Raw genomic sequence first — 16,996 nt, 5'->3', positions numbered from 1 at the left:
AAGCCTGTGGAAGGAGCGTGTCCCCTTCTCTTTACTGTTTAAGGGACAGTATGTTGTAAAATGCTACAGATTGGAGTCAAAACTGAGTTTGAATCCTGCTCCCAACTTCACTACCCGTAAATGGGGATAATTTTTCTATCTGCTTGACATGGTTATGTAATTTTAAAATCGGACATTTAAAGCCTAAACTTTACAAGCATAATCTCATTCAATTCTCATGAGGCAGGTATTATTTTGGAGATTGTACGTAAAGATATTTTGTAATGTAGAGAAGAGCCGTGTAGCTGTGAGTTATCATTGAGCTATCTTCCTTACCTGGCTGCTGAGGATTAAATGAGACACCGATGTGAAAGAGCTTTACGCAATCAACGTGACGGGCTAATTACACGCCCCACAGCACCTGATCCACCGTGAGCAGTCGGTAAATGCTGTCTGGAGTGCATGATTTTCTATCTTGCCTGTTCCTTTCAGTTTTCCAGTCACAAACAAATCTCGCCGTGGCCTGGGGCCAAAACCACGAATTTGGGAACCACAGCCAGGCTGGAGGAGACTGCTGAGTCCCTGGAGAGGGCACGGGAACAATAGAGTACTTCGGTGGTTGGCGGACACCCGGCCGGAGAAGTGGCCGGCTGGGGTCCCCGAAAGTACACCCCCACCCCCTGGTCTGGTGCTACAGGGAAAAACGTCCTGAGGCCACCCGGCACTACCCAGGGGAAGCGTCAGCCAGGCCCCCACTCCCCGAGCTCTAGCCTCGCGGGACGCGTCCAAGCCCCGCCCACTACCTCAGGTAGGCCGTCTGTACCAGCCAATCCACCAGAAGCCTGGGCGCGGAGGGCGGTGCTTCTCTGGTCGGAAGTGACGTGCTCTGCTTGGCTGGCCGCGGAGTCCGCCGAGACTCTTGGCGGCGGCTGGGGCGGTTGGGAGGGAAATGGCTCGGACCGCGGCTGCTGCGGCGGCTCGGTTTGTGGTGGAGACAGAGGCTCGGGCAGCGTGAGGTGAGGAGGGGTGGGTGCGGCGGGGGCCAGTATGTGGGACCCTGCTGTCCAAGGGCAGCGAGGGACTCCGGGGAGCCCGGCTGGGAGGGTCCCTTGCTGCGGCCCCCAGTCCCCGGGTGTCCGCCTTTGACCCCCTATCTGGTACTTTTGGCGTTTCCCCAGCCGGATTCACCTCCCCGGGCCTTACTTCCACCCAGACCGTTTCTGACAGCCCCGCCTAAGGTGCGAGGGGCCCGCGCCCCCATTAGGCCCCTCTTAGCGGAGGCTGGGAGGTGGTGCGCCTGAGAGTTAGTTTTGTCCCAAGGGGGAGGGGAGACCACCCCCTTGTCCTTCAGTACGGGGCCGGAGTCACTGTGGCCGGTCCTATTCTCTTGTTGAATTGTTAGATTCTGGCGAAGTGTGTTGCACTTCTCAGTTGTGTACCCCCCCCACCTCCTTGTCCCATCTCCAGCTTTTGAGATAATGATTTTTTTCTTCTCCCGGTTTGCCTTTTTGCCGCGAATCCACTTGATTCGGGAAAACAGTATTAATTAAGTGTGTGTTTAATGCATCATCTTTCCGGGAGTGCAGTCAGATTAAAAATATTTGCTTAACTCTTCCTGAGTGACAGAGGAACAATACATAATTGAAGAAAAAAGTACATACTTATTTTCCTAACTAAATGGTTTGGCTTTACAAAGGAGATTCTCTAGCTGTGGAAATTTTTTCAGGGGGAGTAGGGATTGAGGAGGGAAATGAGGAAGAAGACTGAGGAGGAAAGTCTGGGGATAAAGAACGTGGAAGAGAGAGCCTGTGGTAGTTCCTTCCCTTCTGTTAATTAGCCTGTTAGAAGCTGAGGTTGTAATTATATTTTTATTTTGAACAGTGAGTGTTGAGAGGAAGGAAGGAGGTCTTCGTCTTTGAACAAGATTACCTATTAAAGAGGTGCCCTAAAATCTTTCCAGGTGGGTGTCAGAAAAGCTCTGCTGGGAAAATTGTTTAATATATTGGAGTATCAAAGCCACAGCTTAGAAGAGATGTAGGAAAAAGAAAGCTATTAGAAGAGCTGTGAAGACATAGTATAAAGGGGAAGCCTGTTTGGAGGTCCGGGAATGCTGATTCCAGAAGAGACTTTGTACCTTTGCCTCCTTGGCTTGTGATTAAGTTTCCCCAGGAGACTCCTTTTAGCATTGTGCCATACTTGGTGTTAGCGCTCTTATTCACCATGACAAATTAGACCTAATTGAGGTCTATACAGTTGAAGATAATTCCTAGTTTAATACTAAGAACGTTTTTGAGTACTGAAAAGCACTATGAGAATAGATAGATTTTATTATTTAACTCAAACTTAATTCAAAAGTGATTTTATATAGCTACCAAGCATATATATATATTGAGCTACATCTACAAGTAATTTTCCCTGAATTAATAGATTCTGAAGCATTTTTTTTCTTATGAAAATCTGTTTTGTATGCATGTTGCTTGCAGTTTTTCTTGGCAAGCAGTGTATTTTAATGTTTTCATCCATAGGTTTCACAACCTTTTCACAACATCAAAGTTGATGTTCTTGCATTTAGGAGTTAGAAACTATAATATTTATATATAAACTATAAAATTATAAGTAATTAGCTGTATATTAAGTAACTGGTTCTTTGTTTCTCCCTTGTGCCATGAATGGTTCTAAAATTTTCACTTGAAGATTGTCCCATCAGTTCCATGTCCAGGAATCTTTCTTTAATCTAGCGCAGTGTTTTTGCACTTGTAAGCACATTCAATAAGTGAACTTACACCTAACGAGGGTGTTGAATTTTCCAAGAGTTCAGAGTTCTTATCAGAGCATCAAACCAAACTTTTCAGAGCAGCTGTGCAAAGCACTTTTTTTAATGCTTTGTAACTTGTTACTTAATTTGCTAACATAAATTATCCATTTTATTTCTCATGTTTCAAGAATAAATTAAGGCAGGTAAAAGTATCACCTGTGATAGTAAGATATTAAGCAAGCTGCTTACTCTGGTATCCATTTTTTAATTTGAGATTTTACATCTAAATGTTGGCCAGTAGAAATACTAAATGAGAGCCACATATGTAAGATATTTTGCTTTTTTTTTTTTTTGGTACATCTTTGAAATCTGGTGTCCATCTTACACTTAAAACGCATCTCACTTTGGACTAGCCACATTTCAAGCACTCAATAGCTGCTAGTGGTTAGTAGCTATGATATTGAACAATGCAAATATACAGTATGAAAATTCTGCTTTTCTATCTTGGATTCCTGCTTGAAAAGGAAAGGCAACTCTTATGAGAAATGTATTACCGGTAATTGATAATTTCTTATAATTTTGATGGTATTCAGACATGAATCTTTTTTTTTAAGATTTTATTGATTTATTTGAGAGAGAGCACATGAGAGGGGGGAGGGTCAGAGGGAGAAGCAGACTCCCTGCTGAGCAGGGATCCTGACGCAGGACTCAATCCCGGGACTCCAGGATCATGACCTGAGCCAAAGGCAGTCGCTCAACCAACTGAGTCACCCAGGCACCCAGACATGAATCTTTTTTTGATTGGAATTATGGTCATACGTGGGAATGATTGCTATAGGATATCTTTTAGGTTGTTCACAGGCTTAAGGTTGAGACTAGAAGAAAAATGGTTTTCCCTGTTCTCTGTTGGAGTCACAGTTTTGATACCTTTATTTTGTGCTTTTATGTATATGTTGTATCCCTTCTTTTTGTCTGCAATCTGTTATTTACAAGTGATGGATTAAAAACACAATGGGAGAGTGCACATTGACCTTTTAGGCCGTTAAAAAGGAGTAGGGGTGCCTGGTGGCTCGGTTGGGCGTCTGCCTTCAGCTCAGGTCATGATCCCTGGATTCTGGGATTGAGTCCTGCATCAGGCTCCCTGCTCAGCGAGGAGTCTGCTTCTCCCTCTGCTGCCCCTGCTTGTGCTTTCTCTCGCTCTCTCTCCTGCTCTCTGTCAAATAAATAAAATCTTTTAAAAAAAATAAGATTTGTACAATTTTAAACTACTTTTTGGGTTTCTTAAAATTTTTAATTTAGCTATTTGGGTATAAAAGCAAGTCGGATTTTTTTTAAAGATTTTATTTATTTGACAGAGAGAGAGAACACAAGTAGGCAGAGCGGCAGGCAGAGAGAGGGAGAAGCAGGCTCCCTGCTGAGCAGGGACCCCGATGCGGGGCTCGATCCCAGGACTCTGGGATCATGACCTGAGCCGAAGGCCGATGCCCAACCGACTGAGCTACCCAGGCACCCCTGGGATTTTTTTTTTTAAATAAACTTATTGTCCTCACTTTACAAATGAAGAATTTTAGGCTCAGGAAGACTAGGCAGCTGCATCATGATTACAGTTAGTGAATGGCAGAGCTGGTTTTGAACCCCAATATGTTGGGGTCAAGCCCCTTGTTTTGCTTCTCTGTTCCATGCTGGCTGGCTGTGTATGGGATTTTTAAACACTCTTGATTTTAATAGATTTGAAAGCAATTATTATTGGCTTAGCAACTTTTTTTTTTTTTTTTAATCTTTACACTCAACGTGGGGCGGTCAAGAGCTACATGTTCTACCCACTGTGCCAGACAGGTGTCCCTTGAGTAGAGTTTAGATCTTAAACTGTTACTGTAGGAAGAAGGTGATGAGGTTTCAAGGACAGAATTATTTCAATGCACAGGGAACAACTTGGGGAAAACCTTAGATAAGAGAAAGTAAAATACAGGGTTAAGGAAGGATTTGTGAGTTCTATTTGAAAAAGTAAGGACAGGACAGAGGTGAAGTAAGAGATGAGAATAAGTAGACCTCTGCAATAAAGAACGTAGAGGCCAATGGTCAGAACTTTTATATTATTTGGGTGATTCAGGAAATTTTAGCACAGGCTGTGAACTTGTGGCTTGAGTAGCGAGGAAGACATGGTTAAGAGAACTGAAGGAGAAGTTGGTGACTATAAACGAGCAGCAGAGTAATGTTAGTTCCTGTTGTGAAATGAGTAGGGATTTGATAAGGAATTTGAGTATGAGAAGAGAATAGGCAGTGTTAAGAATATTGGTTAAAAAAATTTGCAGTATGGGAAATCCTAATTGAAACAGGCTTTTTTTTTTTTTTTAAGTATTTTCCTATAAAAACAAGTTGGTAGTTTATCTTCAGAAAATATCAATGGTGGGGGCGCCTGGGTGGCTCAGATGGTTGAGCGTCTGCCTTCGGCTCAGGTCATGATCCCAGGATCCTGGGATCGAGTCCCGCATCGGGCTCCCTGCTAGACGGGGAGCCTGCTTCTCTCTCTGCCTCTGCGCCTCTCTCTCTCTCTCTCTCTCTCTCTCTCTCTCTCTCTCTCTCTCTCTCTCTCTCTCTCTCTCAATGACTCTTATGAATAAATAAATAAAACATTTAAAAAAATCAGTGGTGGCAGGGAGACATTAAGTATTAAAGTTCTGTTATGGGGGCTGGCTGGCTAAGTAGGCAGAGCTTTTGACTCTTGATCTTGGAGTTGTGAGTTCGAGCCCCATTTTGGGTGTGGAGCCTACTTAAAAGAAAAAACTATTTAATAAAGTTCTGTGGAATGAGAGGGAACAGCAAAGACAAAAACCTCTTTCAAGATTAAAGGGCAGGGAAAATGAGAGGAGACAATAGAGGGAAATCAGTGCAGGTACTTTGCCTTCTTGGTGAGGTGGGAACAGAATGTGGATGTTGGAGTGATAGACGTGGAAAAAAACACCTGTCTAATTAGGAAACAGGAAAACATTTTTTCAGATATTTTATTTGCAGTTTAGGGAATTATGCAAAGCATGTATTTTTCTCCCCAAGATAAGCTCTAAAGGAGACCCAAGTATACCATAGTGCTGTGAGTATCCATAACCAAGTTGATTTATTAAGTCCCTTTATATGTGTTCATAACGTGATTTATAACTGTTCTGACCTCTCTTTTTAGTTTAGTGTGTACGTATGTTTTAGACTACAGTGCTGAGTTGGGAAAAGGTGGTCTTTGGCTCCAGGGAATGTAGCCTGGATCTCATAATGACATTTATCAGACTGGAATTCTGCCTGTATTGAAATGTATGACATGACCTGTAACTATTTAGAGCTTTTTTTTAAAAAAATCAGGTTTATTGTGATATAATTTACTTAGAGTAAAATTCATTTGTTTTAGGTTTCAGCTCTAGGAGTTGAAGAGAGTGACAGCATTTAACTGCCACCACCACAATTAAGATACAGAATCTGTCACTCCAAAAAGTATCCTTATCCTCCTTTATAATCAGTCTCTTTCACTTACCCTCCAGACAACTGATTTATTTTTTATTCCTATAGTTTTGCCTTCCCAGAAGTCCTGTAAATTGGCATCATACGGTGTATTCAGCCTTTTTTTTTTTTTTTTTAAAAAAACAAATGGTCATCTGCAACTCCGGGGAGGTCATACCTCCCCCGTTTTTTGTTTTTTTAAGGTGTTTTTGTTTATGTTTTTAGTTATATACACTCAACGCGGGACTTGAACTCACAATCCCAAGATCAAGAGTCACATGCCAGCCAGGTGCCTCAGCCTTTGAGTCTGACTTCTTTCACTTGGCATAATGCTTTGAGAGTCAATAAAACACCACATTTTGTATATCCATTTTTTGATGACAGTTGGGCTGCTGCTACCTTTTAGCTATTGTGAATACTGCTATGATCATTAGTGTACAGTTACTCTGTTTTAATTCTTTTGGGTGTACGTATCTAGGAGTGGAATTGCTGGGTCATAGGGAAATTCTATGTTTAATTTATTGAGGAAACACCAAAGTGTTTTCCAAAGTGGCGGCACCGTCTTATATTGCCATCAACAAAGTATGAGGGTTTCAGCTTTTCCACATCCTTATCAACACTTACTCTCCATTTTTAAAATCTTAGCCATTCTAGTAGATATGAAGTGGTATCTCATTGTGGTTTTTGTTTGCATTTCCTTGATGAGTAATGATATTGAACATCTTTCCATGTGATTATTGGTGATAAGCTTCCTTTTTTAAAATAGTTTATTTTTTAAAAGGTTTTATTTGAGAGAGTGTGAAAGAGAGCACGAACAGTGGGGAGGGGTAGAGGGAGAGGGAGGAGCAGACTCCCCCCGAGCAGGGAGCATGATCCAAGGAGGACCCCGGGATCATGACCCAAGCCAAAGGCAGATGCTTAACTGACTAAGCCACCCAGGCACCCCAAGATTTATTTATTTATTTTAGAGAGAGAGTGAGCATAAGTGGGAGGGGCAGAGGGAGAGGGAGAGAGAATTTCAAGTAGACTCCACAGTGAGCACGCAGCCCAAAGCTGGGCTGGGTGAGGTGGGGGGTGCTCATTCTCATGACCCTGAGATCACAAGTTGAGCTGAAGCCAGTCAGACACTCAACTGACTGCACTACTCAGGCACCCCAATAAGCTGCCTTTTTTTAGTGGTATGAATATATTGATGGTCGTTCCAGTAATTGGAAAGATGTAATACATATTATGTATTTTTAGATGTCTGTATAAACTAGTCATTATATATATTAAGCCTGACAACACAGATACGATCTTTTACAGATGAGAAAATTAAGACAAAGGGAGATAAGTAGCTTGCTTAAGATTACGCAGTTACTAAGAGGTCTGATATTTGAGCCTCAAGTCTTGCTACTACATCATTTTCTCTTCTTTGTTATCACTGTTCTATAAAACTACCAATTTAATGCAGTTGGTGTCATTTGAAAAGATTTTGTTAGCCATAGAAATTAGGGAGTTTTGGGGGAAAATTCCAGAAATAATTCATGTCAGCTTTTCATTCCCTTTTTGGGGGTTCTCAGTTGTAACTCAGTTTTGTGTTTTCCTATCTTAAGCTATGTTGGAAATGGAGGCATATACCATAACATTTAACACAAAAGCTTACTGTTATTTGTCATGTTGGAATTAGGGTAATGTCAGTATATTTAATGATTCATGTTAAATGAATGGACAATAAAGTGGTTCAAAGTTCAGTAATTATCTTCACAAAGCAATGCTACTGTTAGGATTTTGAGTTAGATTGAAAACTGCTTTGTCAGTAAAATGTCTTTTCAACAGCAATCTCTTGCTGTAACTGTATTCCCCCCTCCATGTCCCCCCTCCTAAACAGTGATACATATATACAGATATAGAATGCATTCTTGATGAATGCCCTGTTGTGAATCTTTTATGTATAGAATGTTGCTCCTAAGAGCTGAAAGTAGTATAATGACTGTCAGGGAGAATCAAGCCCTTTATTAAACTGCTTATAGTACTTGGGCAAAGCATAATTATAAAGTGTGGTGTGGAGGTTAAAGAATGTGGGAGCTGGCTAGACTTATCCCATCTTTAAACTTGTGAAGCTTAGGAATCTTAGGAAGTCGTGGCTTTTCCCATGACTCACCCCTCATGTCCAGGTTATCACTACAATTTCATCTTTCCCTGACTATACCATTAAAAATAGTATCCCCCTCCCCACAACTAAATCGTTCTTTATCACATCACTGTTTTTCCCCTCATTTCATTTACTGTCTAAACTTAATGTTTTTGTTTGCTTGTTTAAGGAAAACCATTCTTGGGGCGCCTGGGTGGCTCAGTCGGTTAAGTGGCTGCCTTCGGCTCAGGTCATGATCCCAGAGTCCTGGGATCGAGCCCCACATCGGGTTCCCTGCTTGGTGGGGAGCCTGCTTCTCCCTCTCCCTCTGCCTGCTGGTCCCCCTGCTTGTGCTCGCTCGCTCGCTCTCTCTCTGTCAAATAAGTAAATAAAATCTTTAAAAAAAAAAAAGAAAAAAAAACATTCTTAATATTTCCATTGCTGCCAACCTAGTTCAAGTAATTACTAGTTCTTTTCTAGATTTTTTCAGTTATTAATTGGTCTCCCGGTTTCCACTTTGGTTTTCCTTATATATTTTTTCTGCAAAGCAGATAGATATCTTTGAACGTTGTGAAGTTCACTTGACTGTCTCTGACACCTTTTTTTTCCTATCACACCTAATAATTGAATATACTAGTGTTTTTCCTTCTTGGAAATACTTAATTATAGAAAGTTCATATTGGTGTAGGTTTTAGATTTTTTTTTTGAGAATATTTTTGATTTTTGATAATTGAGTTTGGAGATTTAGCTTATTAATTTTTTAAAGATTTTTTACTGATTTATTTGAGAGAGAGAGTGAGCATGAGAGAGCGGGCCAGAGGGGGTGAAGGAGAAGCAGACTCCCTGGACGTGGGGCTCGATCCCAGGACCCCGAGATCATGACCTGAGCCGAAGGCAGATGCTTAACTGAGCCACCCAGGTGCCCCACTTATTTCTATTTTTATTTATTTATTTATTTTTAAGATTTTATTTATTTATTTGACACAGAGAGAGACAGTGAGAGAGGGAGCACAAGCAGGGGGAGTGGGAGAGGGAGAAGCAGGCCTCCTGCTGATCAGGGAGCCCAATGCGGGGCTCAATCCCAGGACCCTGAGGTCATGACCTGAGCTGAAGGCAGATGCTTAACGGGACTGAGCCACCCAGGCACCCCGCCCCACTTATTTTCAATTTTTATCAGAAAACATTCCAACCCAAAGAAAAAAGTTTCGCTGAAAATCCAGAGTAAAATTAGGTTTAAATTTTTTAATTAATTTTTTTATTATGTTCATTTAGCCAATATATAGTACATCATTAGTTTTTGATGTAGTGTTCAACGATTCCTTAGGTGCATATAACACCCAGTGCTCATCACAACATGTACCCTCCTTAATACCCTAAAATTAGGTTTAAATAAGAAAGTTTCTTAAATAAGCTAGAAATATAGCTGTATATCTAACGTATCTAAATTTGGAGAAAAGGTTAAAATCTACAAATCATTATAGAAACCTCCCTGGTTTCTTTAGGACTAGACTCTGTATATTAGATTCATTTGACTTCACAAATATTAGTAAGAACTGAAGCCACTTCTTTCCAAGTAGTTGTTTACATTACTCTGTGATCCCATTAGGTTCATTCTCTAGTATATTTTTATCCTCGGGCTTCTAAACTTCTTAGATTTGTTTGGTTGATGTCTTTCTTCACTTGCAGAAAGTTCTTGGCCATTTTCTTTTCAAATATTTTTTCTCTTTTATTCTCTTCTATCCTCTCCTGGGACTCCAGTTATAAATGTTAGACCATTTGAAATTGTCCCACAGGCATGCTGATTTATCTTTCTCCTTTTTTTACTGTCATAGTTTGGATGTGTCCTATTGATTTGTCTTCGAGTTTATTAGTCTTTTCTAATGCTTTCAGTCGATCTAATTCTTCATTTCTGATTTATTTTTCTAGTATTTCTGTTTGATTCTTTTTTGTAATTTGTATCATTCTGCTGAAACTGCCACCCCCTCCCTCCATGCATCTCCTTCATTTTTTCTGCTAGATCATTTAGTATTTTCATCCTAATTAGTAGTTTCATCCTCATTTCCTGTTCGATAATTCCAACATTTGGGCCATCACTGTATCTGCTTGTTTTGACTGTTTCTTTGACCATGGGTCACATTTTCTTTTAAGATTTTATTTATTTATTTGATTTATTTGACAGAGCACAAGCAGGGGGAGCGGCAGGGAGAGGGAGAAGGAGGCTCCCAAAGTGGGGCTCCATCCTAGGATGCTGGGATCATGACCTGAGCTGAAGGCAGATGCTTAACCGACTGAGCCACCCAGGTGCTCCGTGTCACATTTTCTTTGTCTCATAATCTTGGATTATATATTAGCACAACTTAAACATGCCTTATTCTGTCAGGCCACTGAACTGAGAAAGCTGATTTATAAGTAAGATGGGTCTGTGCTTTGTTGCAACTTTAATTTGACTCAGTTTACCACTGGGTTGAAGTACTTTGGGTGGCAGTGATGACTTTCTCTTCAGAAGGATTTGGGATCTGAACACTGAATTGATTCTGGTTTTTTTTTAAGATTTTATTTATTTATTTGACACAGAGAGAGACAACGAGAGAGGGAACACAAGCAGGGGGAGTGAGGAAGGGAGAAGCAGGCTTCCCGCCGAGCAGGGAGCCTGATGCGGGGCTTGATCCCAGGACCCTGAGATCATGACCTGAGCTGAAGGCAGTTGCTTAACCAACTGAGCAACCCAGTCGCCCCCACTGACTTGATTCTAGAGATTTGTTTTGTAGCCTAGCTGCTAGCTTTTTTTTTTTTTAAGGTTGCTGGGAAGTCCCTTTGTTCTCTACTTTCTCTGTTCTTGGCTTTCTGTGTCTCGGGAGATCTTTGCCTTGCTGCCCTTAGCCCAGCCTCTGGAGGGTGCCTATCTTTCATAAAGGCCTAGAATGCTTTGGAGGGCTTTTTTCTCAGCTCTCCTGCCCCGTCCCCAGCCATTGGTAGCTAAAAGCTTGGAGTGCCTCAAGTGGATTTCTTATACTTCAGGGAGACCCACATACTTCAAGGGGGGATCTCTTTCAGCTCTTCTGCCCTGTCCCCAGCTTTCAGTGTGCTACCTATGCCTTTCGTGAAGACCTGAGGGCAAGAGTTGGTGGAAGGGTACAGACTTGTTCCATGCCTGGGGCTCCTTATAATTTTTTTTTTTTTTTTTTTTTTGCTCCTTATAATTCTTAATCCAGGCCTTTACCTCCATCACGCCTCAGAATTCTAATCTGTAATGGTAGCCTACACGTGGCTGTTAAAAGTGTTTATCAGAAGTCTAATGTGTTTTTCCGTATCCCTGTCTGCAGTGCATTTTTCCTGCTCTTCTGTACCAGGGATGAGAATACCAATGGACTCGCCTTTCCTATGAGAAGTTTATCACTTTTGGGAATTTAAGTCATTAAGGTGTTTTTTTTTTTTTTTAAGATTTTACTTATCTATTAGAGCACAAGTAGAGGAGAGGGGCAGAGGGAGAGGGAGAAGCAGGCTCCCCACTGAGCAGGGAGCCTGACATAGGGCTCAAACCCAGGACCAGGGATCAAACCCAGGATCAGGGATCACAACCTGAGCCAAAGGCAGATGCTTAAGCGACTGAGCTACCCAGGCGCCCCTTCATTAGGGTTTTTAATGTGTGTCCTTTGCTCTCTGATGTCTCTTAAAAATATTTGTTTAAAGCTTATTTAGCTTGCTTTTCACTGTTGAAGTGAGACAGTATCTTGCCACTTTGTATATCCTAATAACAGGAAAAGCCCTTTCCCTACCTTTGTTTTAAAATAGTAAAGCTTCGCTTACAAATGATGAAGTATTTAAAACTACCAAACTTTAGATAGCGAAAATCTGCTTTCCACCATTGGCTCCCCCAGTCTTCCATTTTTAGTTATTGACCTAGTAGTTCCTTACCTTTATCACCTCTGTTTTGTAAAATGTCTTCTCCTTTTCAAGACAGACCCTTCATGTATGCTTCTGATTCATATCCAACTGTACCCAGTATCTAAGCTCGTGTGAATCTCCAGTCTTGTGTCTTTCTGTCTTTGTACCCTGAATTCTTGTCTTCAATCTACTATACGTTGAAGGCCTTTTTAAACCATTTTAAACAGCCATTCCTGATACCTCCTGTCTCTCTTAGTTCCTTGTACTGTCAATGACTTGAAAGAATAGTATGCCTTGGGGTGCCTGGGTGGCTCAGTCATTAAGCATCTGCCTTCGGCTCAGGTCATGATCCCGGGGTCCTGGGATCAAGCCCCGCATCCGGCTCCCTGCTCAGCCAGGAGCCTGTTTTTCCCTTTCCCACTCGCCCTGCTTGTGTTCCCTCTCTCGCTGTCTCTCTCTCTGTCAAATAAATAAAATCTTAAATAATAATAATAATATGCCTTTGCTATTTGCAATTCCTTACTCTTTCAGTTTTCTGCACTTCTCCAAATTGTTCTCTCTGAAAAATCACTACTGAGGGTCTGTGGGGTAGGGAAAGGAGGAGGGACTGCTAATGGGTAAAGGGTTTCTTTTGGGGGTGATGAACATATTCTGCAATTTGTTAGGGGTGATGGTTGCACAGTTCTGAATATATGAAAACAACTGAATCGTATGCTTTAAAAGAGTGAATTTTATGTTAATTATATCTCGAAACTTATTAAAATAATCAAAAATGAGCTCTTAGATTTTGAGTTTTTTTTTTCTTTTTCAACCCTTATCCTGTGTCACCTCTCTGTAGTTTCTGACACTACTAACCGTGTCCTTAAAGGGACGTTGAATTCCCTTATTTCTCTGATACCAGTCTTCATACCTATTATTTTCCTCTGACCTTTTGTTTCCTCCTTAGGTATTAGTGGCCCTTCTGATTTCCTCCTTGTCTCTTTTTTTTCTCTTCACTTTACACATTCTCCCAGGGCAATTGCAACCACTTTCATGACTTCAGGTCTTTAGTTTTATATAGGTAAAGCCTCAAGATTCATCTCTAGCGAAATTGCTCTGTTGACCCCAAGGCCTATATTTCTAATCAACAAGCAGACATGAACTACATTTTTCACAAACTTCAAAATAGTGATGTCTTTTGGTCTGACTAGAAAGGACCATGTGGCTCTGAAGAACAATTCTGAGAGTAACGCACATAATTTTATTCCCTCAGAGAAAGAAATTAATGGTTTATAATTTGGCACATTTAAGATGACTTCCAGATACTTTAAATGAAAATGAATGCAGCAAGAGTGGACTAAAATCTATGGTATCTCTTAGTTTACAGTACTCATTTCGAGTAAGATATTTTTATGTAATTTTAAGTATCTTAGTACCAGAGGCACTCTACAATGAAGAATTGCTTCCTAATCTGGTCCGTATTAGATTAAATTTCATTTGTTAACAAACATTTGAATGAAAGCTTGCTTGTTCTAGGATTGTTCTAGGTGCTGGGGATATAGGAGTGAGCCTAACAGATAAATCCCAGCTTCATTAAATTTATAGTCTAGAGGGGGAAAGCTAGACAATAAAATAAGTAAAAGCTATAGTACACTGGATGGTACTAATTACTAAGGAAAAGGTAAGTAAAGTGCATAGACAGTGGAGTTAGAGAAAGTTGCAGTTTTAACTTGATTATCAGGGAGGACTTTACTCAAATGTCACCTCCTCAGTGAATACTTGAAGGTGAGAGAGAGTGCCATTCAGCTATTCAGGGGAAGAGCAGTCTAGAGGGAACTGAAGAGCAAAGCCTCTCAGTGAGAAGTATAATGTATTTGAGAACAATAAGGAGGCTAGTTGGACAGTAGCAGAGAGGAGAGTTACAGGAGAGAAGTAATAGGGGGAGCAGATATTAGAGTGCCTGGTGGACTTTTATAAGGATTTTACTTTTTTTCTGAGATAGGAACTGTTGAAAGTTCTGAGTGGAGGGGTAAGAAGATAGAGGTTTTTCAGTATCACTCTGTCTGCTGTGTTGAGAGTAGTCTGAAGGTGGAGGGTGGAGGGTTTGCAGAAACAGATTCGGTAGCTATTCCAATAATCCAGGCAACAGATGATGGTTGGTATAGGATGGTAGTAGGAATATAAAGAAAAAATGCTCAGATTCAAGAAATATTTGAAGGTGGAGCCTATCAGATTTTATGTACATATCAATAACTATCTCTGGAGTTACCATCAAACATTGTTGCATTCTTGACAAGCTATAATTAGGATTTTCTTTTTTTTTAATTAGGATTTTCTAATTCAATTTAAATAAAATAAATTTGCTGGAGGGGCACGTGGGTGGCTCAGTTAAGCATCTGCCTTTGGCTCAGGTCATGATCCCGGGGTCCTGGGATCGAGCCCTGCGTTGGGCTCCCTGCTCACTGGGGAGCCTGCTTTTCCCTCTCCTCCCCACTCATGTGCGCTCGTTCTCTCTCTCTCTCTCTCTCTCTCTCTCTCGCTATCTTTGTTTCTCAAATAAATAAAAATCTTATATCCAACAAATTTATTTTTTTTCTTTTAACATACAATGGTGAGGGTGTGCAGTCATCTCCTCGCTGGTAGGAGTATCTATTTTAAATGTTGTATTTTAAAATGCAGTGAATTTTTTTTGACATAAATCATATGTGCAATGCCCATTAAGTGATTCACAGATGGTGAAAATTTGGGAAACCATAATTTGTTGTTTTCTTTTGCAGTCTTAATTACCCTTTCTCCATATCCCTTAATGAATGAGTAGTGTCCTTAATTTAGCCTAAAGATTGGCAAAGAAAAGGGACAATATTGCTCTTATTTGTATTTTTTATGACATTATTAAAAAGTTGAGCTTCTTATGTTCATATAATTTGCCACATGTGAATTTTAAAAAACCCCCACATACTGTTAATTGCAGGTGGTGTTAATTTTCACATACCATGTTTAATATGATATGAAAATATTTAAACTACTTAAATTTAAAATGTGGGTAGTGGATTCTTTTTTTATTATGAAATAACTCACAGAAAAGTGTATAAAGCATATATGATTATTTAACAAGTAATTGTAAAATAAACACTTGTGTAATCAGTCAATAGGTAGTGAACTAGAACATTGCTTGTATTCCAGAAGTCCCCAATGTACTTATCCTTGGTCATGAATCTCTGCCTCCCTCCATGAGTAACCACTGTCCTAACTTTTGAGAATCCTTTCCTTTCCTTCACAGTTTTACCTTTATGTAAGCATTCTTAAACAATATAGTTTTTCATGTTTTTGAACTTTTTTTCCCTAAGATTTTATTTATTTATTCATGAGAGACAGAGAGAGAGAAGCAGAGGGAGAAGCAGGCTCCCAAGGAGCAGGGAGCCCGATATGGGACTCAATCCCAGGACCCTGGGATCATGACCTGAGCTGAAGGCAGACGCTTAACCATCTGAGCCACCCAGGCGCCCATGTTTTTGAACTTTATGTGAATGGAATCATTGTATGTATTTTTGTGTCCATGTGCTTGTCATGTTTCTGCGTTTTACTCATTTTTTTCTTATAGCTGTAGTTCATTGGCATTACTGGATAGAATTCCACTGAAGGAACTCTGATGTAATAAAAAATAAATATTTGGTCTTTGTGCCTGGTTCCTGTCATGCAACTCCTAAAGCCCTTGGAATTTCTAGAGTTTCTTTTGTATGCTAATGAGATTAATAGTGTCAGAGATCCCTAGATAGTTTCAGAATGGGGCTGGTCACCCTAAAGACTTGAGGCATGTTTAGAGGATTGGAACCTTCAGTTTCACCCCCCACCTCCCCAACCTCTGGAGATGAGAGCGGAATTAGAGATTGAGCTAATGACTACTTCCAGGTTAGTTCCTACTAGGGACTGTGGTGGGTAATGTTATTTGAAGGTTCTTATGATTATCTTTCTTTTTAATTTGTAGAAGTTATTTATCTAGGATTTGAGTCCTTTGGTTATGTGTTAAAGATCTCTTCCTTTCTGTGGCTTGTTTTTATCATCCTCTTTGGTGTCTTTTGATAAATAAAAGTTGTGGATTATAGTCAGATTTATTTTTTCTCTTGTGGTTAGTGCTTTCTGTCTTAAGAAATTTTTCCCTTCTCTAATTCTGGTTTTTCCTTTCACAGTTAGACGTTTGGTTTGCCTTGAGTCGATTTTTGCTTAAGGAGGGAAGTAGGAACCCATCTCATATTCCCTTTATTTGTCGTAGCTTCATTTATTGTTAAAGACAGTTCTTTCCCTGTGCTCTGATACACCACTTGTCTTCAATCAGGTGTCTGTGCAGGTGTGTTTCTGTTTTTGACCTCTTAGCCTGTTCTTTATTAGATTTATCTCTTCTTGCATAAATACCATATTACCTTAAATAAAATTAGTTTTATAATAAGTCTTTATTGGGTAGAGCAAATCTTCCCACCTTGTTCTTTTTCAAGAGGGTTTTGGCTATTTTGGCCATTTTGGTTACTGAATAAATTTTAGAATCACCTTGTCAAATTTTATTTTAAAAGCTGTTGAATTTTGATTGGGATTTCATCAAGCCTATAGATCTATTTTAGGAGAGGTGACATCTTCATAAAATTAAGTTTTCAAGTTTGTAAACATGGAAAAATATCCCTTACATTCAGATACTCCTAGTATTTGTCAGTAAAGTTTTATAATTTCCCCCACAACTTCTTACATGTATTGCGTTAGTGGGTTTTGTGTGTTACTGTAAATATTATCATGTTGAAAATGGCCTTTTTTAA

At 40.2% G+C, this 16,996-nt stretch overlaps 1 protein-coding gene across 3 annotated transcripts in view; it reads left to right on the top strand.

The window, feature by feature from the left end:
• The first annotated feature begins 873 nt into the window (after positions 1–873).
• The window catches only part of PIK3C2A (phosphatidylinositol-4-phosphate 3-kinase catalytic subunit type 2 alpha), a 101,795-nt gene continuing 85,672 nt past the window's right edge, over positions 874–16,996 (top strand). For 2 of the 3 annotated variants that reach the window (XM_027581321.2, XM_027581319.2), the window contains exon 1: positions 874–995. The gene's annotated coding sequence lies outside the window, so the exon portion shown is untranslated. Of the gene's footprint in view, positions 996–1,860; positions 1,940–16,996 lie in introns of all 3 variants that reach the window. The other variant, XM_027581320.2, reaches the window with a different exon arrangement.

The sequence above is a fragment of the Zalophus californianus genome, chromosome 11 (genome assembly GCF_009762305.2).
Source record: "Zalophus californianus isolate mZalCal1 chromosome 11, mZalCal1.pri.v2, whole genome shotgun sequence".
Lineage (NCBI taxonomy): Eukaryota > Metazoa > Chordata > Mammalia > Carnivora > Otariidae > Zalophus > Zalophus californianus.
The sequence above is the reverse complement of the archived record's forward strand: the minus strand, read 5'-3'. Positions and strand labels throughout refer to the sequence as shown.